The sequence below is a fragment of the Euprymna scolopes genome, chromosome 23 (assembly GCF_053919585.1).
Source record: "Euprymna scolopes isolate OS-2025 chromosome 23, ASM5391958v1, whole genome shotgun sequence".
Taxonomy (NCBI): Eukaryota; Metazoa; Mollusca; class Cephalopoda; order Sepiida; family Sepiolidae; genus Euprymna; species Euprymna scolopes.
In genome coordinates this window covers 120000918-120025973 of record NC_136504.1, presented here as the reverse complement: position 1 = coordinate 120025973, position 25056 = coordinate 120000918, and positions in this window count along the sequence as shown.

The following is a 25056-nucleotide window of genomic DNA, read 5'->3' as shown; positions in this document are numbered from 1 at the left end:
GGCGGGGAGATCTTAGTAAAAAGACGATCTTCTCAAAAACCTACGAAAATGTTAGCCAAAATGGGACCTAAGGGGCTACCCATCGAAATGCCATCTACATCTCGGTAAATCAGGTTGTCAAAGCTAAAGGAAACAGCTTCGTGGCTAATTCCATCAGCTCAACAAACACCGGCTCTGGGAAGCGGGGACACGATTTAGGGCCACGATATAGGTAGTCACAAAAAATGTCAATAGTTTCGTCCCAGGGGACATTTGTGAACAAACTACAAATATCAAAAGACACAAGATAATTATAAGAACTATTCAGTTCTAAGTCTCGGATACGGGAAGAAAATTCGAAAGAATCATAAACACAATGGCTCGAATAATGTTTTGAAACTGGCTGTAAGATCTCTACAAGCCATTTGGCTAATTCATGCTGCGCCGAACCGACCATCGACAAAATAGGACGAAGGGGGGCGTCTACCTTATGAATTTTCGGTAATCCGTACATGCGTGGTCTTTGTGATCCCACTGGTCTAATTCTGCGGTATACCTCGTTTGAAATAAAATTACGCTTCTTGAGGTGAAGAAAATATTTCTGGAGCTTAACCTCCATTTTAAGGGCATCGTCGAAAGAAAGGTCAACTAATTTAATAAACTTACTCGTGTTGTCCAGTATTGTCGCGATCTTATATAAATAGTCAGTCCGATCAAGGATAACGACACCAGAACCCTTATATGGCCGGGAGATATGAATATCTGGATTGGATTTAAGGGCCTTACCTACTTGAAAGTGATTCTTTTGCCAGATAGAAGAGGACTCGATCGCGGAATTGCAGAATCGATTTGTCAGATCAATAAGCAAGTTTTTATAATTAGATAAGTCATCATCGGAAGTAGGTGAATGGCTTTTTAACTGGGCAAAGAAAACTTCAATTTCGCTAAAGACTTTTATTTTATCAACAGAAGTAGGAGAAATACAAAAATCCAGCCCACCAGATAACACGAACCGGTCTTCGTCCGACAGGACGAGAGACGACAGGTTAAAGATATGATTACTAGAAACCGCCGTAGAACCAAATTTGTTAGAGACGAGCCGTTCCAGGAATGCATTATATTTTAAAGTAAAACGATTAATAGTATAAATATCACCATTAGAGAGGAATCTAGAGAAACGCAATTTATCAAAAAAAATTTAGATGTTTCCAAACGATAGACCATAAAAGATAGAAATTTTAAATGTAGGTATCCAAGCTTATTGTAAAAAAGTACAATTTCGTCCCTTAGAAAAGCAAAGAATTACGATATTTAATTTTCATTATTCTTCTGCCAATATAACCGGGAACCATATATTTACGATCACATTCATAGACGCTTCTCGGTGTCCGATTTACCTAAAGTTGCCATGGTTGGGTTCAGCAGGTGATAACATCATCAAAAAGATTGTTCACCAGACCCATAATTGTTTCCCCGCCACTTTAGTCCGCCCTGTTTTAAGCACTCGGAAATTCTTTTCTTCCTTTCAAAAAGATGTTTTGCCCACCATTCAAAGTAGTCTTGTCTATAAATGTAAGTGTCAGTGTGGAGCTGACTATGTAAGCAGAACGAGTCACAGATTGGAAGTCAGAATTTCCCAACATGTCCCTTTATATATACGACAGGGTAGGTTAGACTCCTCTGCACGATCACGTGTTTCTGCTACCGCGATCGGTGATCACCTGACCAGTTGAAATAAATGTACGAATGAGTACACACCGGAGTGGTTCTCTATTTTGTACAGGGCTAGGTCTGTTCAATATCTCGGATTCCTGTAAGCCCTTACAATGAACTGTTGCAGACCTGTTCTTAGCAAACAGATGGACAGATGAACATGTTCTTTGCAAACAGATGGACCACATACGTTCGTTGAACGTTTTTAAACAGGCGCCACCAGGTTAATTTCTACGCGGTGTCCCCCCCCTCACAGAAATTACTTCATGCCAACATTACTTCATTCCGACATTTACATCTGAAGACAGTCGGCGAAAAGTACTTCGAGTTTCTTCACCTTTCCCCCTTTTCTTTTCTCTTTCTCCCCCTTTTAGTCGAGCTTCTTCCTTTTCAATTTATTTTTCTTACTTTTAGTCGATCCTATTTCTTTTTACATTATAGTCGATCATTTTTATAAGGTTTCAAAAAAATGCCTCACTTCGCTTTTAAACTATTACAATTCTGTTGTACTTCGAATTTAATATATATATATATATATGGATATATATATATTCCATCTGCTTCACTTTTTTTGTTTTCAAGTAAAATCTTTTACTTGCTTGTTGTTTCATCAAATACTTCTGCATGCAAAATCCGATCCCGCATTTTGCTAATTCCTACCCTCTGATGAGAAGGAAAGTATTTCTTTGAAACTCCGCGGATTAAGGACTATCCACTTATCTAGTTTTTCCTTTTCAGATTAAATATCATTTTAATCTATTTCAAAGTGTTCTTTAACATATTTTATTTACTGTTTGCTCATATATATATATATATATATATATATATATATATATGTATATATAATAATAAAGGGGAAGCTATATAGCTTACTCTACTATCATATTCATTATATATCTGCATTGTATTCTCTCTAAAAACTTAAATTTCCGATGTATTTATTGATCGTACCTATTATATTATGGAGCATACGTAATCTTATTCTTTAGACAATAAAAAAATAATTCAATGAGAAAATTAAGTCAGGAATAGCTAAATATTTTGATCTATACGACCGTGCATTATGGCCTTATTTTATATTGCACGAAAATATAGAATTATCAAAAAAATATAATAAGAAAATACTTACAATATTCGCAACGTTTTCCAACAAAATTTTTATGACATATGCATTCGCCTTTCCACGGACGTCCTCTTACGGGTGCCTTGCAAATTCCACCATGTTTGCAATAAATTGGCGAGCAATCTAAAACATATCCATTTTCTTTATTTTCGCAGGTATTTGGAAAAATAATTCACATGCTAAGTTTTTTAAGTAAAATAGACTATGCATATATTGCGCATATTTGTTTTTTGTTTTTTTTTACACATACGTCACCACATTATCAAGGCCAAGAGGCCACTCAAGGATAAGGGTATAAGAGTGTACAGTAGAAATTGGGCAATATAGTAATCATTAGTAATGAAAATTCGGTAAATTTTATAACTTATATGGAACGGCTCATCAAGAACTTATTTACGTTAGACTTGAACACAACCATATTGTAGTCAGCCGGAAAGCAGGAAAACGGAAGACAATTCCATAGGCGTGCAGTTCTAAGAAATAAACTTTGTTCATGGAATCTACGTTTAGGTTTAGGCACAGATAAGGAGTGAGGGGATTATTGATAGTGTTTTCAGCTAGACGAATGTTTTTTGTGAAAGTTAGGCGAGGGCCTTTGGGCTTTGAGTAAAAGAATGACAATGAAAATATTACAACTTTTTGTGAGTATTATATATTGTTTGTCGTTATGAGGATGGTGCACGCTCAGACGTTCCACAAATTGAATCTTTCCGGACCTACATCATCAACCAACATCGATATAGCTTCTGTTTGTTGTTATATAACAATTTGTAATGAGCTTAAACGCCCTGGGATGGTATTTTCACTGTAGCAATAACGTATAAGCATCCTATTCGGTCATTCTCATGTCACTGAATTGACCTGATTTCGCCGAAAATGACCTTTTAATATCATTCATTTAACCTATCTTTTTTTTAGGGGTGCATTGGTCAAGGTTCTTATTTTTTCAAATGCAGTTTCTTGATGTCAAGTTTATAATTTCTATTCAAATATAGACATTTGATTATTTATTTATATTGTTTCTTGCATTTTACGCCGCTTGCCCACATTTCGTATCTCAGTACACACGTCCTATGTATTAAGATTAATGCAAATATTAAAATCTTCCTTTTTGGTACATTAGATAAACATTTTAATTTGTTTGTTGCATGTGTGGCTAGGTGTAAGTTTTTTTTTTTTTGAAAATGTTATCTCGGTACGCACGGCCTAAATAGTACCAAATTGTAATGGTGACGGTATAAAGTAAGATAGATGAAAAGCTATAGATAATTTGTAGGAGAAAAGAGAGTAACGGTTAGGAAAGCAAGCGACACAGCACGCATGTGCTAATAGGCAACTGCTTCAACCACATCTAAACTGTGTCAATCGCTTTATTGCAGATTAATAAAATAGCAATATTTTACTATATATATATATATATATATATATATATGTCACAACAAAATGAAAATTATATTATCATCACGACAGAAGAGACGTTGCGAGCCTGTCCTTGTTTTATCGTTATTTCCATGGCAGATGCTCGTCTGAACTCCAATCTCTGGTCCCCCCTCGCCAATCTTTCACGAAAAACAGCCGTCTAGCTGAATCCACTGTGAAAATTTTCCCCCACTCTATATCTGTGCCTAAATCAAAACGCGGATTCCATGAACAAAGCTTCTTTCTTAGAACTGCACGCCTGTGGAACTCTGTTCCGTCTGCCTGCTTCCCTCCGGACTACAACTTGGATGTCTTCAAGTCCAATGTTAACAAATTCCTAATGAACCGCCCCCTTAAGTAAACACTTCAGCAAATATCCTCACTAACTTAATGTACTTGCAATAACCCTTATCCCTGAGTGGCTTCCGGGCCTTGATAAGTGGTGATCACTGTGTAAAAAAAACAAAAAAAAACGACTGCTTTAATGTTAGTTATTGCCAAAAATTGTATTCAAATGCATTTGATATTCAGGACGTTATGACATTCTTATCTTTAGCGAGGAATGTCCACTGTATTGTATTCAAATGCATTTGATAGCGAGGAATTGCCATTTTTCATCGCTTTGTTGCAGGTCTCTTAAAATGTTGATTTAGAGCAAAAATACAATGTCTTATGTTGTGGACTTTACTTTTTACTATATCTTTCTGGCAAAGAATAATAAACAAAAGCATATTCTATGTATAAGTCTCATATAAATTTATTATTTACTAACATATCCACTATGTTTTTAAACATGTCTTAAAATAACCTTTTCCCCTGGAGAAATTGAGCGTTTTATCTCAAAAGGAGTTATGGCTCTCGCGACATCAACTTTGTCCCTCAACAAGGCATCTTCTGAAGTAAATTGCTCTCCTCCCTCATAAACTCCCTTTTTAATACTGACCAGATATACTCAATGGGGTAAAGTCTGGAGAACACGGTGGTCGGGGCATGAGAGTTTCCTCAACGAATCCCAAGGAAGACTGCAGTCGCTCCAAGCAGAATGGCATGGTGCATTGTCATGTATGAAACTCATCTGAAACGACGTGACAATTGTAAGTCATCTAGTCATGTGGATAAATGATTATCCAAAAAGGATGTTTACGCCTTGCTGGTAAGCTTTGTACCCTCTGACACTCAGCATGGTCCAACCAACTTATCTCGAATGACTCCCGCCCAAAACAGGATGTTTCCACCTCCTTGTTGGCGATGAACAGGTTAGAGTTCCGTTCAGGTTTCAAACTTTGGTCCATCTAACCAGAGTAGCATGGGTTTAAATAGGACCTGCTGGAAATCCATTTTCATGTAATTCTGTGTCTAAGCCAATCTCTTTTCCCCTATGTTGTTTGCTCAATGGAGGCCTTGGAAATGGTTTGATGTTCCTTGCAGTCTCATTCAATACATTGTCTCCGGCGTGACTGGATCGATTCCAGCTTTTTCAAAAATGTAAGCACTGGTGCTATTTGTGTTTTGGTTGCCTTCCTTACGAATTTTCCGAATATCACAATCTGAAAGGTGTCTCCTGGTGTCCCTATGTTTCTGGATTTATTGTTCGGGTTGTTCAAAAATGAGGAAAAGGTTCCTGGATCCCTTTCTAGCTCCGTGGCTAAATCTTTCATGAATGTTCCTTCTACAAGTCCAGCAACTATACTTTGCTTTTCGATATCCTGACGTTTTGACATTTTAAGAGATCTGCAATAAAGCGATGGACAGTAAAGTTTTTTTTTTTTAATAATAAATAAAATGTCATAACTTCGTGAATATAGCATGAATTTGAATAACATTTTGGGAAATAACTAACCTTAAAGCAACCCTTTGATGGTACAAGTTTCATTATTTTGTGTGACGTATATTTAGTGAAATATTGATATTTTACTAATCTGCAATAAAGCGATTGACACAGTATATATCACTATAAACAGTCGCGCATACGTATAGACGCAAAAGAAATCGCTTTCACAAACACAAGGGAAATCTACAATTAAAAAGAAAACTTATAATTTTCAAATCGTGTGGTTTGCTTTACAACCTTTTATAGGATCCACTAAGACAACTGGAAAAGGTGCATGAATTAATAAACTCATAAACAGTAACATGAATACGATTCAGTATGTGCCAACTTTTGTTCTACAGATAAAGTTTACATAATTAATAGCTGTAACTTGTGTTCATAAAAGCTTAAGTCTACTCTTTATGAAAATACATTCGACAAATAATTTGAAATTTTAAAAGCTGAAAAACGTTTCATAATGTTTTATTAAATGCTTATTTAAAATTATGACTTCACATCAACTATCAGTCATATCGAGGTGTACTTTTCTCCTTCCACAAGGAACCGACCTCCAAGGATAATACAATCAACAAAATGAAGCGAAAGACACACTAATATTATTCTATGTATAAGTTGTAATAATGGAGAGAATCTAAAAAAAAAACAATATTAATAATGTAATTGAAATATACTAGCGGGACCTGTGGAAATTCCAATGGGAACTCATTCATATGTAATATATTAATGTTGCCATTCTGTAAATATCCAGCGTAAATGGAGATTCTCTGATATTATTGTACCTATTTACTATGCCTCCCCACGGGACAGAGTTAGACACCAGGGTCGTTTTTTAACGTGGAGAAAAGGTACAAAAATAAAAAAATTGTCTCAGTCGTGAAGGACTGCTCCTCCACCGAAAGAGAACAAGAAATGGAAGTGCAGCATCTGAAGAACAGATACTGCACTTTGATCTTGACCAAAAGGCCAAGGCACAAAAAACTGCAAAAGTATTTATCTAAGCTAGCAGGGATGCCGGTCGTAGCCCGGTCGTAAAGTACGTTTAAATATGATATTTTAATTCTTGAAGATTTCGTATATCTATATATCTATAAAAGTGAAAATGTCTGTGTGTGTATGTCTGTGTAAATTTCCCTACCAAATAATTCTGTCAATTTTCAGTCTACAGACTCGAGATTTGTCATAAGGGCTTTGAAGATTTGAGAAAGTCTTATTAAATCAGTTCTCAGCCAGAAATTTGGCTGTCAAGGGGTCACAGTTCAACTATTTGACCTTTGAAAATTCTACCAAACTCCTCCGTCAATTTTGGGCCTAAATACTTGAAATTTTAAGTGTACGTTACTTAGATATGGATTAAACTTTTAATTTGATTTGAGCCCCAAAAAATAAATGTTAAGATGTTAAAATTGAAGTTTAAGTTTTTAAAAATTGACCTCTACAGTTCTGCCAAATTACTCAGCCAATTCTGGGTCTAAACATTTGAAATTTTATATACAGGGCATTCAAAGAAAGACAAGATTTTAATCGGTTTGGGTCGAAAATTTTAGCTGCCATGGTTTCAAAGTTCAAAAGATGTCACCTTTGCAGAGTCTAGCAAACTAGTCAGGCAATTTTTGGTTTAAACATTTGAAATTTATACATAACGGGTATTCAGACATGCGGCAAAAATTTTAGTCCCTTTTAGGGTAAAAATTTTGCTGCGTTGTTTTGAAACCAAAAAATAAGTGTCAAAATTGGGATCAAAGTAAAAAAAAAAAATTGGCTCTGCGGTCTCTAGGAAATGACTCAGACAAATTTGTGGCCTAAACGCTTGAAATTGTACATGAAGGTTACTTGGACATGGATACAAATATTGTAATTCGATTTGAGACCAAAAAAATAAATGTAAATATAGGTTAAAGTTTTTAAAAAATATACCTTTGCGGTGTCTATGAAATTATTCAGACAAATTCTTGTCTAAACATTTGAAAACTTACATAAAGTGTATTAACATGTAAGGCAATTTATGAACAATATATAGGGCCCGAGCAAAGTCAGACTGAACTGCTAGTATATATATATATATATATATATATATATATATATATATATATATAAATTAATAGTTGTAGCTTGTCCTCATTTTTAAAGCCCCGTGAAATGTTTGAATAACAAAAGGTGATAAATTCCATTTTAAAACATTCGAAGCAAGCACTACAAAAACGTATTGTATTTCAATACTACTTAACTCTCAAACCATGTTTTTAAATAATAATTTGGTTTGCAATTAAAACAAGTTGTTTGTCAATGTCGTTCTTTATATATTCGTCTTTTTCTTGCTTTCAATTTCCTTTCAAAAATGCACTTATCGCGTTTAATTTAAATTCGAACTCATCAAAATCTTCTAGAGGTTCAACGAATGCTCAGAACACAATAGGAAATTAGTCATAAATATGCCAAATAATACTAATTGTAATTTTTTTCAGCTGAAAAATAGGCCAAATAATGCTAATTTCAGCTGAAAATTGTGGAAAGGTAAAGTAAAAATACTTACAAATTTGACACCGATCACCAAAGTAATTTTTATGACATTTGCATTGCCTCAGAAGTCTATGTTTTTTTCGAACCATTTGGCATGTGCCGCCTTGTCGACAATAAGATACAGGACAGTCTAAATAAAAAATAATATTAAAAATTAAACGTTAATATATAATGAGTTAAACAGCAGACAAAGTTTAGATAGGTAATAAAAATATTTTTAATTAAACGGTCTAATTTTTTTTAGCATATTATAAAAAGTACAGATATATCTTTTTGTTTTACTGATTTAGCACTGGTTTCAAATGTTAAAAATGATTGCGGTTTAAATATAAATATATCTGGTATTCGTTACGAGCAACTTTTAAAAAATGGAAATTTGAAATTTAAAATATAACGTTGTTTTAAAATTTTAAAATTGTAAATATAATGTAATTTTGAAATTTTAAAATATAATAATTTTCTATTTAAAATATAATATAAATTCTGAAATATAATTTATTTTTAACTTCTCTGTCAGGCAATTTTGAAATTGATGAGGATAATGTAATGTTAAAACTTAAACTTATATTTTCATTTAAGAATTTTACAATATAAGGTTACTTTAAAATTAAAAATTGTAACAGTTTTAAATTTAAAAATAGAATGTATTGTGAATTTGCACAATTTATATTGTATTTTTTAACCTTAGAAATATAATGTAATGTTGAAATTTATAAATATAACGTAACTTTTAATATATATATTATAATGTAATTTTAACGTTTAAAAATGTAAATTTGAAATGTAAAAATATAATTTAATTTTACATTGAACAAATATAACGTATTGAAAAATTCTGGAATTTAAAATTGAAATGTATTTTGAAATGTAAAAAATATCTTATGTAATTTAAAAATTATAATGCATTTTAAATGTACAACACATTTTTTAAGATGGCAGATATATAATGTAATTTTGAAATTAAAAGTAATGTTATTTTGGAATTTTAAAATTTAATTTACTTTTGCAATTCAAAATTGAAAGCGTATTTTTGAAATTAAAAAATAAAATAATTATGAAACTTTCAAATGAATTGCACGTTTAAATTTAAAAATGTATTGTAATTTTGAAATGATTAATATTGTAATGAGACTTTGAAGTTTATAAATATAACTAAATCTAGACATTTAAAAGATAATACAATTTCCGAAATTAGAAAATCGAGTAAAATTTTGAAAAAATCTAAAAATTATATCTATTTTAGAAAATTTAAAGTGTCATATAATTTTGTAATTAAAAATATAATGTAATTTAAAAATTTAAATATTAATGTAATGTTTAAATGAAATAACGAATGAAAGCAAATGAAATAGCATGTAACATAAATATCACATGAAAACATTTATGTCGTATATAGAAGCTTATATCGATAATCACATCTCATTTAAAACTTATAAAGGAAAACATAAGAAATACTTACAATATTGGCACTTGCAGCCAACATAATTTGGAGTACATATGCAGTGTTTTACCATGTGATACTTTAAGCGGAGCATTGTGCATCGACCACCGTTCATGCAATAATATGGACTGCAAACTAGTAATAATATTAAATAGTAATAATAATATTAGTAATATTAGTGATAACTACTAAATTAATAGAAATAATCGTAATAAAATAATTATCATAATATTTCGAATATCAAGTATCAATTACATTATTTCGAATTTACTTGAAAGAAGTTCATATAACCATGAGTCAATGTATATATATATATAAATATATATATATATATGTATATATATGCATACGTACATATTTATACGCATATTTATGTATATGTACATGTATATATATATATGTATCTATATATATGTATGCATATATATGTATGCATATATATGTATATATATATATGTATCTATGTATGTATATAAATATATATATATATAACTACTTCATTTACTCACACAAATTTAATATACGAAAGTATAGATTTATGCGTAAACTTTAAGTATTTACTTCAAAAGTGCTCAATACGTAGGTAGAGCTAGTTAGTAATTTATAAAATATATATGGCGATTAAGCTACACTGAATATTCTGCGTTTCATCCACTATAGGATTCGTGTAGCTTAATCGCCATATATATTTTATAAATTACTATATATATATATATATATATATATATATATATATATATATATATTACTTTATTCAATTTAGGTAAACAAAATTATGATACGTTGCTACACTAAATTTATTGTAACAACTTACCTAAATTTTTACCTAAATTCATAAAATTATATCCCGTTCTTTTTATCGAACACTTTCGACAATTCGTATAAAGTCACTGGTTTTTAGTGCTGATTTTTTAAAACGTGAAACACACACACACACGCACACACACATATAATCTCTCTCTCTTTCTCTCTCTCTCTCTCTATATATATATATATATACCAATCATTTTGTCGATATGATGATATATTAAATAAAAGCAAATGTAAATTTCCATCCTATATAAATATTCATATTTAGAGTAATCCCAACCAAATTAAAAAAAGTTCAATAGGACCATAATAGGAAGTAGACATTGATACAATAAGTCACTATAAGCTACCTAGGGTAGATAAAACAAATAATACATAGAGATGAAAGATTCCTCTCCCCTAAGAATAAAACATATGTTCAATATCTGCTTTTGTTTTTTCATTGTTTATACGGTCCCGGGCAACGCCGGGTAGCCCTGCTATAAGGCTCCATGATGATTGTTTCTTGATTTTCCCTCGTATCTGATATCCAGTGATATTCGGGGGCTTCCGACTACCGATTTAATTTTATTTTATCTGCTTCCATTTAATCATCGTTATAACGTCGGATTTACATTACAGTAATTACTTCAAAAAGTACATATATATATATATATATAAAAGTACATATATATATATATATATATATATATATATGTATATATATATATATATATACTTGTTTATTGTTAAATAAACATGTTTATATCCCGCTGCTACAAACAGCCATTTGTTTCAATCAAACAACAGATATCATCAGGCAGCGACTTGACTATTCAAATGTTCAATGAATAATCTATTTAAGTTATTCATTGAACATTTAAATAGTCAAGTCGCTGCCTTATGATATCTGTTGTTGTATTGAAACAAATGGCTGTTTGTAGCAGCGGGATGCAAACATGTTTATTTAACAATAAACAAGTATTATCAGCTCTTTTTATTGAGCACTATCTAACAATCTAGTTGAATTCATTAGTCTATTACTTTTGAATAAAAAAAACCGTATATATATATATATATATATATATATATATATATATATATATATAAATATATATATATATATACACGCACACATATATATATTTATATGTATAAAAATAAAATGAAAATGCCAGCGATGGTTGACGTTATGTTGTTTTGAATAAATTAATGAAATGATCAACGTTTCGTCCCTATTGCAGAGGACATCTTCAGGATATTAAAAAGAAAAATGCAAAAAAAGAAAACGATCATAGACCATGCGAAAATGAAAAGGAAACAGTGTTACAATCCTACCCATATCGGGAGGGAAACTATGTGTGTATATCATACATCTTGAAGATGACCTCTGCAATAGGTACGTAACGTTGATCATTTCATAAATTCATTCGGTTTTTCTTTTTTCATAACAACATATATATATATATACATATATATATATTTATATATATATAATGTATATGTATACACACACAAACATATATATATATATATTTACAAGTAAGCTATTTCGTATATATATATATATATATATATATATATATATATATATATGAAATGGCTTCCTTGTAAATTTTAATTTTTTCTACCTGTTTTATTTCTAGATGAAATAAAAGGTTTTATGAACGGCACTTTCCATAAAGCGGGTTGCAGCTTGTTTTAAATGTCGCTTAGTTCGCCATGGTGTTGACAAAATTTTCCATGTCAAACATGTTTTTTCTTCCGCCGTTTCAGCTTGTCTCGTACGTTTTTTAATCTCCATATTTTTATCTATTTCTGCAGTCCGCATCACGACACCCGATCGTCCAACTATTTGTTCTTTAAAGTTCCGATAGAATTATGTTTTAAAAATTTATGTTGCACATATATATATGCTTCCAACTCGCTCACCATGGCGTTATTTATGTTTAATTTATTCTCTTCTCCTCTTCTCCGCTGTGACGTCACCTCGCGCACCGGCAAGGTCTAGAAAACCATTTGTCAGATATTTTGCGCATTAAATAACGCTCTATTTCGGTATTCACGTGTTCACCCTTAATTTATTTGTGGTCTGTTATATATAGTTTATCAGCATAATCGTCGAACTTTACCTATTTTGCACATCAAAAACGAACATAATCTAATACGGATAAATCGCAAGAACGAAGTAATCAGCCGAATGTATATATATATATATATATATATATAATTATATATATATGTATGTATATATATATATATATATTTAAAAAAAGGGAGTAGTCACCAACAATGTGTATTTTTAACATTAAACGAAAAGACTAAAACGGAAAAATCACAGTACTAAAATCCAAGAATCCAAAAGATAAATATCAAAATAGAATGAAAGCACCCCTACCCTTATTTCAGAAGAGCTGGTCCCCCTCCTCACACATACACATTAGTAACGACCTCGGATCACAGTCGCCTTCCTAAGGAAGCAAATAACCTCATAATACTATAAAACAGTATACACATTCTCAAACCAATAAAAGCAAACACACACACGCACACACACGCACACACACGCGCGTACACACAGAGAAACACACACACACACCCTACCCCACCCTAAAGGGAAAGAAAAAAAAACATTAGCAGAAAGAGAGAGCGACTACAGCCAGGTCAGCGGCCTCCCTCGACAAGCCCAATAAAAGAGTAATAAAGATTTAGCATGCCAATGAATAATAAACACTTACAAGCCTCCACCCCTTGGAAACACTTCAAATGAACAACGAAAATTGCCATTTTTACATCTTCAACACATTTGAAAATAATTTCTGACGAGGACGCTTCACAGAACGTCTGAAACGCGCGTAAAAACGATTTCAATGACTTAAAAACATTATTACAATAGTCCAAACATAATTCTCAAAAAAAAAAACAAGAGACGGAATAATAAAATAATGTTAAAAAATACACATTGTTGGTGACTACTCCCTTATTTAAATATACATCTTTCTTTCGTTGGAATTTCTTAACCATTATATATATATATATATATATATATATATATATATATATATATATATATATATATATATATACAGTATCGGCCATAATATAAGGAACGGAAAAAAATTACAATTATTCATGTATATTTCAAAGATTAGAGTATGGATTTTTCTGAAATACTCAGAATAAACAAATAGAACTAATGTGTATAATCTAGTACCAAAAAAATAAAATAAAATTACGATTCAATATTGTAGAAATATTTTAGTTTTAAATTATATCTGTGGATTTATCCTGGCCAAAAAGTAAGGAACGAAATAGAAACTTTATGTTTTTTTTAATGCAAATGTTTTAAAAGTAAATTCATTCAATATTTAGTGAACATCCCTTTATTCTTTATGACCTCACTGCATCTTCGACCACAAAACTTGATTAGTTTCTTGCAAAATTCAGGATTTATCTTTTCCCACTCTTCCTTCAATAAATCCCACAAATGATTTTGGTTTTGGGGATTCCTCGTCTGTGCTCTTTCTCCAATCATTTTCCAAACATTTTCTATCGGATTCAGATCTGGACTCTGCGCTGGCCAGTCCATTACTCTTATTTCTTCTTCCTCGAGGTAACTTATCACTTTTTTAGCTTTATGGCAAGGGGCGTTATCTTGCATAAAAATGCTTGGCTGGTTAGGTGAAAGGCGTAAGCTCTCAATGACATGTTGTTGAAGGAGCTGCTTGTAAGTCTCCGCATTAATCCTTCCATAGATTCTAACTAGAGGGCCAACTTTTTCCGAGGATATCATACCGCACACCATTACACTTCCCTCTCCGAATTTAAGTGTCTTTTTAACACATTTGGAGGATAATCGTTCACTTGCTTTACGCCGTACATGCTTCTTTCCATCAGATCCAAACAAATTGAACTTGGATTCATCGCTGAAGTGAACCTTAGCCCATTGTTCATCAGTCCAGACGACATGCTCATGGGCAAACTTCAAAGGGCTTTTTTTTGTTCTTCTTGGAGATCAAGGATTTAGATACTGGCACCCTGGCATGCAATCCGGAAGCTGCTAACCGTCGAGAAACAGTTTTTCCTGATATATATTCCCAGTCTGTTCATTAAAATCAAGAGAAATTGATGTTGCGGATTTCAATCGGTCACTAACAGCCTGCCTTACCATAATCCTATCTTCTCTTTGAGACGTTTTAGGGGGTTTGCCGGTTTTAGGGGATGCTTCTAATGTATTTTTATTCTTATATCGAGCTATCACATGATGAACAACACTTTTTTAATCTTGGAACGATATTAGAAATTGTTGACATTGATTTCTTTTCTTTCTAAATGTCTAAAATTATTTTTTTTCTTGGAGAGACAGAGTTTTGCGAGTCGGTGACGCCATTTTTCTTTGTTGTGCTTATCAGCAGTTCCAATATTAAAAACTAGCTATTTTTATGTAAAGTTTAGTCTCTTAAAAATAAATTTTCTACTTCGTTCCTTAACTTTTGGCCAGGTTAAATCCACAGATATAATTTTAAATTAAAATATTTCTCAATATTTAATCGTAATTTTTTTTTTGTTTTTGTACTAGTGTATACACATGTGTTCTATTTGTTTATTCTGAGTATTTCAGAAAAATCCATGCACTAATTTTTTAAACATACATGAATAATTGTAATTTTTTTCCGTTCCTTCTATTATGGCCGATACTATATATATAAAATTAATATACGAAAGTATAGATTTATGCGTAAACTTTAAGTAATTACTTCAAAAAGTACATATATATATAAAAAAGTACATATATATATATGTATATATATATACTTGTTTATTGTTAAATAAACATGTTTATATCCCGCTGCTACAAACAGCCATTTGTTTCAATCAAACAACAGATATCATCATGCAGCGACTTGACTATTCAAATGTTCAATGAATAATCTATTTAAGTTATTCATTGAACATTTAAATAGTCAAGTCGCTGCCTTATGATATCTGTTGTTGTATTGAAACAAATGGCTGTTTAAACATGTTTATTTAACAATAAACAAGTATTATCAGCTCTTTTTATTGAGCACTATCTAACAACCTAGTTGAATTCATTAGTCTATTACTTTTGAATAAAAAACCCGTATATATATATATATATATATATATATATATATATATATATATATATATATGGAGATAGGGAAACTTGGGGATGAAAAGGGGTGATTTCGTGAAATTATGTGTCCAAAATCAGTCAGTAAATTGATTTGCAATTTTCAAACAGTGAAGCACTAAACCTTAATTTAAATTACCGATACATACGTAAACCTGCAAAATGGGTTTTCCTATTTAAAGATAATCACCTTCATAAACACCATACAGAATCAAATAAGACATTTAGTTTTGCATCTACATAAGGATGAATTGTTTATTTTGTGTTAATCTTAGAATACGTTTCTGTATTGATGTTCAATTTGTAGAATATTTTGGAAGAAAACGATGACTGCAATACTTACAATATCGGCAACGTGGACCAAAGTAATTCCTTTGGCATTTACATTTTCGAAACCATTTACGATCAATTTGGACCATAGAGCATTCGGCACCGTTTTTGCAATAATTAGGCTGGCAAGCTAAAATCAAGCATACAGAGTTTATATTTTTTATAAAATTTATCAACATTACTTGAAGAATATATTTCATTCTAGTAATACAATTAACAACTAGGAAGGATTAAATTGCCAGCCTTTCAAGATAAAAATGATTAGACGTATATAATTATTAAAATGATACGTTGAATTTTACTCTCTTTTTTTCGTAGAAATATTTCAGAATGATGCTAGTAGGGACACCCGACGTTGCCTACGATCTAATAAGACTCAACGAATTTTGCACATTTTCAATATTTTTTTATTTCATCGGCCATTTTCACTCAAATCAATTGATTTCTTCCTCAGTGCACCGAGAGGGATTTTCACATGCCTCTCTACAATATATTGTATTCTACATTGCACTGTAGAGAACCTAGTGTTGATGTTATAAAATCATTTTTAATTAGTATCTTCAATAAATTTCAAATGCAAAAATAAACTATAAGGATTCAATTCTACAAACTAAAAATTGCATGGCATATATAATTATTTAATTTTTTTTGTCTTTAGAAAACTAAAATACACATATTCTATTATTCTAATTATAAATTAAATTTAATGCAGTATTTTTGTATAAAACAAATATATTACTAACTTTTATGAAAATCAAGAAACACTGGTTTATTATTTTATGTATTATATTGTATGTATTCCTAATTTGCATAAATAAAAAAGATATGTTTTATTATAAAAAAATGCATAGGATGTATTTATCATTTTTAGATAAAAAAAATCCGACAATATATTTTATTATTATTAAAATATGTTGAATATATTATTAATCTAATATAAAAAGAGTATTTGTCTACCTCCATATTTTCGAACTCTATCTTCTCCCAAACTAAAATAAGGGGCGCAAGGGGTCTCAAATGCTTAAATGGTTACGGGCCGTTACTTTATAAGTCTTCAGCCGGTTAAAATATTTTTAAAGTGTCAAAAAATGGGTCAAAATCGAAAAAAATCTTCATACATTTAGTACATTCATCTTAGTTTATTTTATTTTTTAATTTTTAATCAGTTCATATGCGATTCTTAGAACTGTACATGTATGGAAATGTCTTCCGTTTTCTTGCTTTCCAGCTAACTAAAACGTGGTCGTCTCCAAGTCCAATGTAAACAAGTTCTTAGTGAGCCGTTCCCCTTAAGTAATCAAATTTACCAAATTTACACTACTAACGAATACTATGATATTGTCTCATTGATTATTGTTCACTTTTTAATCTTTATCCTCGAGTGGTCTCTGGGCCTTGATAAGTGAATAATTCTATGTAAAAATAGAGTCACGTTCGTACAGTGGTAACGTCATCAGCATTGAATGCTACAGCTTCGGTTTGTATTCTAACGTCACCCAAATATTTTGTTGTTGTTTTTTCTTTTGGAATCATGACTAAATTATAATATACACGAAAATTGATTGTCTGTATCCTCCTCTTCAATAATGATTTCCCTGTGTTTAAAAATTATTGTTCATTAACGAATCACATACCCCTCAGCCTTCTGATATGAATATGGACTCCCCAATAACTGTCTCATCGTCGTCGTGGCTGTTATATTCCGTTATATAAATGTCTTGTCCACATTATGTGGCGTGTCTCCGTTCTGTTTCCCCCGCTACACAAGAGCGTAAAATATGTTTAAACTAAAGCAGCTTCTCAGTTGTTTAATACATCGTACCCAACACGTAGTCGTGATTGAACAAGTTTAAAAAAATATAGGTTTCAGGCAAACAAATATAATTGAAAACAAAACTATTGCTATAGGGGAATTCGTTAACATTTGAGCTAACAACACATGCATATCACATTAGACAAAATGACAGAGTAGGAGGAAAACCGCCATCAGCAAAAGAGTTCCGCAAGCCTGCAGTTCTTGCAAAGAAGCTAGTAAACGCTGTTAAACATATAAATGTATATTTAAATAAATGTTTAGAAGCACAAACTTTATAAATACATTTGAACATTAGCGGAAATCTCTCTAGAAATCATTAAGAGAAAAATCGATTGCAATGAAAAATAATATTAATCTGCTAGAAACAGCTCATCCTGTCTTGACAGAGTTCAAAATTGACTTCGTAGCTTAGTGGGGGATGCCCTGTTCTCTTCCCGACCCCTTTCCCATAGAAGAGACGTAGCGAGCCTGTCTCTGCTTTATCGTTATTTTCATGGCAGGTGCTCATCTAAACTTCGATCTCTGGTTTCCCCTCGCCAGACTTTCACGAAAACACTCGTATTTCCAGAACCACTATCAATAATTACCCACACTCTTTATCCGTGCCTGCACCTAAACATAGATTCCATGAACAGGGCTTCTTTCTTAGAACTGCTCGCCTGTGGAACTCTATTCCGTTTGCCTGCTTTCCAGCTGACTACAATCTGATTGTCTTCAAGTTCAACGTCAACAAGTTCTTATTGAACCGCCCCCTAAATAATCAAAGTAACAAAATTCCCACTAATGTTTACGACGCTAAAATCACAATGACTAATGTATACCTCTTAACCCTTATCCTCGAAGTGGCCTCTGTGCTTTGATAAGCGGTGACCCCCATGTAAAAAATATTAAGTATCATTAATAATATGAAATAATTATAATTGAAAATAAGAGGCAATAGGGATCTTTTTTTAGTATTTAAGGTGCCAAAAAAACAATTAAAAGACACTATTTAATTCCATAAACGAGTATAAGGTTATTAAAATCGCAGAGAATCTGCGGAGAACAAAAAAACAGAAGCGAGGTGGTCCAAATTCATTAACTGTATATTTGCGTATGTGTATCGAATTTGGTATCCGTGGCGTATATTTCTCCGGCAAAAACACTGATGTTTTTTTTCCATCGGTCCGAATGCCCTTTATATTAATTTTCAAGTCTGTAGACTAAATATTTACAAAGTTGTCTGGAAAACACATTCATATCACGGAGAGGAAAAAGTACTTTGTTTTTTTTTTTTTTACTGATTAGTTTTTCCTTACCAGTTAATTAAGTTTGCTTTTTATCGTTTAATTTAGTCTTCTTATCGATTAGTTTTGTCTTTCATTCTAATTGATAGACAGGAGAATACAGAAAACTAGAGTCGCCTTCTTTTCTAATCAATTAGTTTCGTTTCAATAATTTCAAGTGTATAAATTAAACCATGTTAGACACTTATGTATGCGCGTGTGTATAATACATCAGGAAGCTGAACGCCCCTGTTGTGCACTGTATATGTTACATTTGGGCAAGAGTTAGGACCTTTTAGCCCCTCTTTGAAATCCTGCATGATTAAGCTACAGGTCATAGATAGAGCTGCTTATTCAATGTCAAAGCAATACATCTAGGCTAGTGAAAGGGAGAGTTCTGTTGAAAATATAAGGATCCGGACGGAGGGAGCTGTTGACCTTTAACCGCAAACTTTTGGTTACATCACAAACGAAACATTTGCTTCCAATCTATAATTTGCCAGTATTAAAGTTGTAAGACCCATAAAACTCATGAGAATGCTCATGTAATTAAGAAACTAGAATCTTAGAGAGATATCAATTATGCCTATTAATATATGGCTTATGAAGAAGAACTTGAAGTCCTACCTAACTAATATTCCTGGTGAACCAAGTGCAAAAGAGATCCAGACAATTGCACTTAAGGGAACAACGAGGATACTAAAAAGAGCTCTCGGTTGGTTTCAATAAAAAGCAGGGCAATGTTGGCAGCTGGTTTAACTGACCCATACCCAACATTACAATCTTCAATAGAAGAAAATTTGAAAAAAAAAAGTGAAAATATTAAAACTAGTCCCAATATTAATGTTCCAGTGTTTTTGTCTTTTTTTTTTCAAATAATTTAAGGCAATGACAAATAGAAACGAAAAATACTTACGGTGTCGAGAGTGTGGTCCAAAGTAATTTCGGTCATTTTTTTTTCTTTTTTCAAATAAATAATTTTGTTATATTTACTAGTGGGAGGAAGGGGCGCCAGACTTAAATATATGTTAATTTGTCCAAATTTCGTATATATTATTATAGAATTGTGATTTGAAAAGGAGTTGGGTGTCATCAACTAGAATCGAAACCGAAACTCTAGTATTTAAAGCTGGTGGCGTTACAACCGTACCAACGTTACACGCATAGGAACTTATTAAAATTAAAAATTAGAAATAATCTAAGTTGAATGTCCAAAATGTGTAGCAATTTGGCTCTGATTTTGACGTATTTTTGACACCTTAAAAGTTAAAGACCTATAAAAACGGTCCGTGAAAATCCAATCAATCCTAGCAATACTCTGCGATATGTGAGAAATATGGAGACAGGAAAACAGACATATGATCGTTTATATATTAGGTTTGGGTGGAATTATTATTTAAAAGAAAGTCCCTAACCTAAAGGACAAAGCTGTCCTAATCATATAGTTTGGCATTATCACAAAAAACGTATTAATGCCTGCGATAAATCTCATCTCAGCTTAACAGATGCAGTACTTGTATTTAAAATGAGCCGGTGTACAGAATATCTATTAACTTCTTCTTATCTCCAATTATATTAAAAAAAAAACTGTTCTAGGTTTATATCGTTTCAGTCGATATTTGGACAAATCAGATTCGACAAGTTTTATTTGATCATGTATTTATTTGATTATCTCCCCTTTCACCATACCTCTAAAATGGTTGAATCATCTCCCCTTTGATGTAACGCGTTAAAATAAAATATATAAGAATTTCATGTGTACAAAATGATGTAGAACTAAATAATGATGTTTCATTCTTTTTCGGTTTTCAAATTGTTATATGTAAAGTCGAAAAAACGAAAAATACTTACAGTGTTTACAACGTGGTCCAAAAAAATTTTTTGGACATTTGCATCCCCTTTTCATGAAAGGTTTTTTACCAACCATAATGCACGTGCCTCCGTTAGAGCAATACATCCAATGGCAAACTAAATGTAGAAGCAGAGGAGACTGTTTGATTAAGTTTTAAAGACCAGTCGTTAAACATTTAGCCTAAAGAAAAAATGTGGACAATTCATGGATGTACGTTTTTTGGTAGAAAAAAATGAATAAACGTTTTATATAAAAAAAAAACAATTAGTTTATGCAGATTGTATTTATTTTTTAAAATTTGATAAAAATTTTTTCGTTCGGTTTCTTATAGACGTAGGTAAAGTATCATACAAACTAAACTCGCTAATTATAGCTTTAACGCAAACATGTTTGAAAATATGTAGCAAAAGTAATTTCTTATAAAGAAAATGATTATATACCCAATAAACAAATTTCATTCACCATTCAATGAAACATGGGTAAGATGCAGCAATAAAATAATATGAATGGCAATTAATGGAATACTTCTTTGACTTTGGAATATTTAATATATACAGCAAACCTTCTTACACATTTTAATGTGATGTCGCTATTGTATCAAATGAATATTTCTTTAATACATACAGTAAACCTTTGTACATTCTTGAATATGCTGTTGGCATTGCAGACAGAAACCATAACTTTAATTGTTTTTTTATTATTGTTTTGAAATTAAATGGCCTTTAGAACTACTATCAAATCAATCAAAAAGGATTATCAGAAACGCAAGAGTGTAAGATACTCATTTCATTAAATTCAAAGAAGAACAGAGTCTTAGTTCCTATGATTTGGGCGAGTATCAAACAAGGTCTTGAATAAAAGCGTGTCCTCTATCCCTGTTAGCGAATGGAGAGAGACACAGAGAGAGAGAGGGATGGAGATGTGTGAGTTATAGTGTAGACACGTTGACCGGAAGTCAAGATCAGCTGATTGGATTGCGTGTGAGTCATGTGATTAGGTTAGCTGAATCGGGGAGATTGGGTTGGAACTTGGACGAGAGCGGACGGCTTCGCCGTTGTCTCCTTCCCTTCACTGGGGATGGGGAACGAACGCTGACGTGGTAGAAATAAGACCTAGAAGAAGAAAACACAGGCCAAAATCACTTTCCAATCTTCTGTGAACAAACTGGAAGGTGAATAAAAAAAAACTATAGAACCAATTTCTTGTCTTGGTGTGAAATAAATCTTCGCCCCCCAAAACAGGTATCAAGTCTCCCTCCCAGACGAGAATTTCCAGATGGACCAACAAAATGGCAGAAGGTATGTTCAAATGACATGCCACACACATATTGACACTTAATAGCATATGAACATATGTAATAGAAAGACCACTAGACGATCACACACACAACCACATTAACTTTGATAAGATAATTAAACATTCAATCCTTTATAAATAGACACGTTTTAATATATCATCTCCATTCCAATTTCAACCAATATACAAACGCTCATTTTATGACATCCCGACCAACATCTGAGGTGATTTCATCTGCATCTGACAAAGCCAAACTCTTTTCCTAGAATTGTGCAGCAAACGCAACCCCATGCGATCAGTGCCTGCTAACTCCAGAATTTCCAACTAGTCCGTCAATGTTCCTGTAATACTATTAAGGAAGCTGAAAGCGGAATTAGCACCCATTCTTGCAAAGCTGTTCAATATTTTTTAAAACAACACCTTTAAAAACATCATAAGTTTTCCCAATATAATAAAATACTCGTGATCGATCATTTGCATCTTAGTACAGACCAAGTAGTTGTCTGCATGGCAAGAATTACTTGCTTGAATCCGTGTTAAATAAAGAAATTGTAAAGCACGTTAGAAAAAACAACATACTTAGTGGCAAGCAATATGGTTTCTGTCCTGCGAAATCTAACTCAAGAATAGTAACTATAATTTCACATAGGATTCAACGTATCTATTGGCGATTACTTTCCTCTTAAGTGCAATAGCTTAAACATATCAAAACGTTTGATTAAGTTTTGAATAAATATTATCTTCACACGATTTTCAGCTAGGGAATTTCTAGAAATGTCTTCTAAACCGTCGAAATTTCTCTCTTCTTCTCAAGTAGTCATCGATAGACAGAAGTCCGAAGCTCTAACTACCAACTCTGCCGTGCCTCAGGTATCAATCCTGCGGCCAAGTGTTATCTTTATCTCCTCATGAATCACATTTTAAGTTCATTCGTTGACATATGTGCAGCTGACACTACGATTTATGGTAACTCTTTGTAAAAAATAATTTTAAACGATGATTACCAAGAATTTCGTTTTTAATCGTATTCGTCGATGTTTTCTCTTGATAATGTATCGGTCGAAAGACGTCTTGGGGTTTATTTTAATAGATTTTTCTTTCTGTTTTTAATCGTTAATTGATCAATTTACTCTTAAATTGTTTTTATCAGCGGATTTTTCGTTTCCCCTCAGGTTTCCCAACTCGGTATGATATCTTGACTAAAGCTATTATAAAGCTTGTAGTACCCAAAATCTTATGTATATTAAGTAATGTGATTTATAATTTAAAATTTAAAAATCAAATTTTAATTAAATTAAAAATCCGTTTCATGAGAAGGAACAACAACAAAATCAATTATCTGTACGATCGTTTCGGAAAACAATGCTTTTTATTGTGGTATACATCAAGTTATGTAGAATAATTATATATAGGGTTTTGGTAAGCAAGGTCTCCTCATCAGCAAATTTTGGAGAGTTTTTATTGAATTTAAAAGACACCATAAATAAACCTAGCATTAAAAGTAAGGCAGATGAATCTTTTAATTTTTCTTTTTTTGAAATCAGGAACTGTGGTTAAAATAGTCATTTAGATGTTTGCTATATCTTTTTATCTTATTTTATCTTATATATATATATATATATATATATATATATATATATATAGAGAGAGAGAGAGAGAGAGAGAGAGAGAGATAGGACCTCGGAACATACATGCCCGTAGAGTACTGTTTTCAAAAATAATTAAAAAAATGAATAAAAATATTATTTGTTTACATCCAAATAAAAATATGGACGATTTCCTAAGAAACAAGATCTTCACGGTGAAGACGCTAAGAGAACCGTATTATCGTTTAATAAATCAACAACAAATCTACGTAAGTTTATAAGAGATAAAAATGAACAGAAATTTTTTCTATGGCATTACAGCGTAATTAATTACGCGCCGAACTGTAATACACTAAGGTCCGGCGTTCAATTTCTAGAAACTATCAAGCTACGCTGAAGAGAGGTAAGGCTTCGAAACATGCATATCTCTAGACTACTGTTTTAATATATATATATATATATATATATATATATATATATATATACTTGTTTATTGTTATATAAACATGCTCACATCCCGCTGCTACGAATAGCCACGTGTTTCAATCAAACAACAGATATCATCAGGCAGCGACTTGACTATTCAAAAGTTCAATGAATAACATTATAAGTTTATTCATTGAACGTTTGAATAGTCAAGTCGCTGCCTGATGATATCTGTTGTTTGATTGAAACAAGTGGCTATTCGTAGCAGCGGGATGTGAGCATGTTTATATAACAAAAAACAAGTATTATCAGCTCTTTTTATTGAGCACTATCTAACAACCTCGTTGTATTCATTAGTCCATTACTTTTGAATAAAAAACTCGAGTATATATATAGATATATATATATATATATATATATATATATATATATATATATATATATATATATATAGTGAGAAAGAGAGATGGAGAGGAAGAGAGAGGGGGAGGAATTAGACCTGGAGTCTAAAAAGTAGA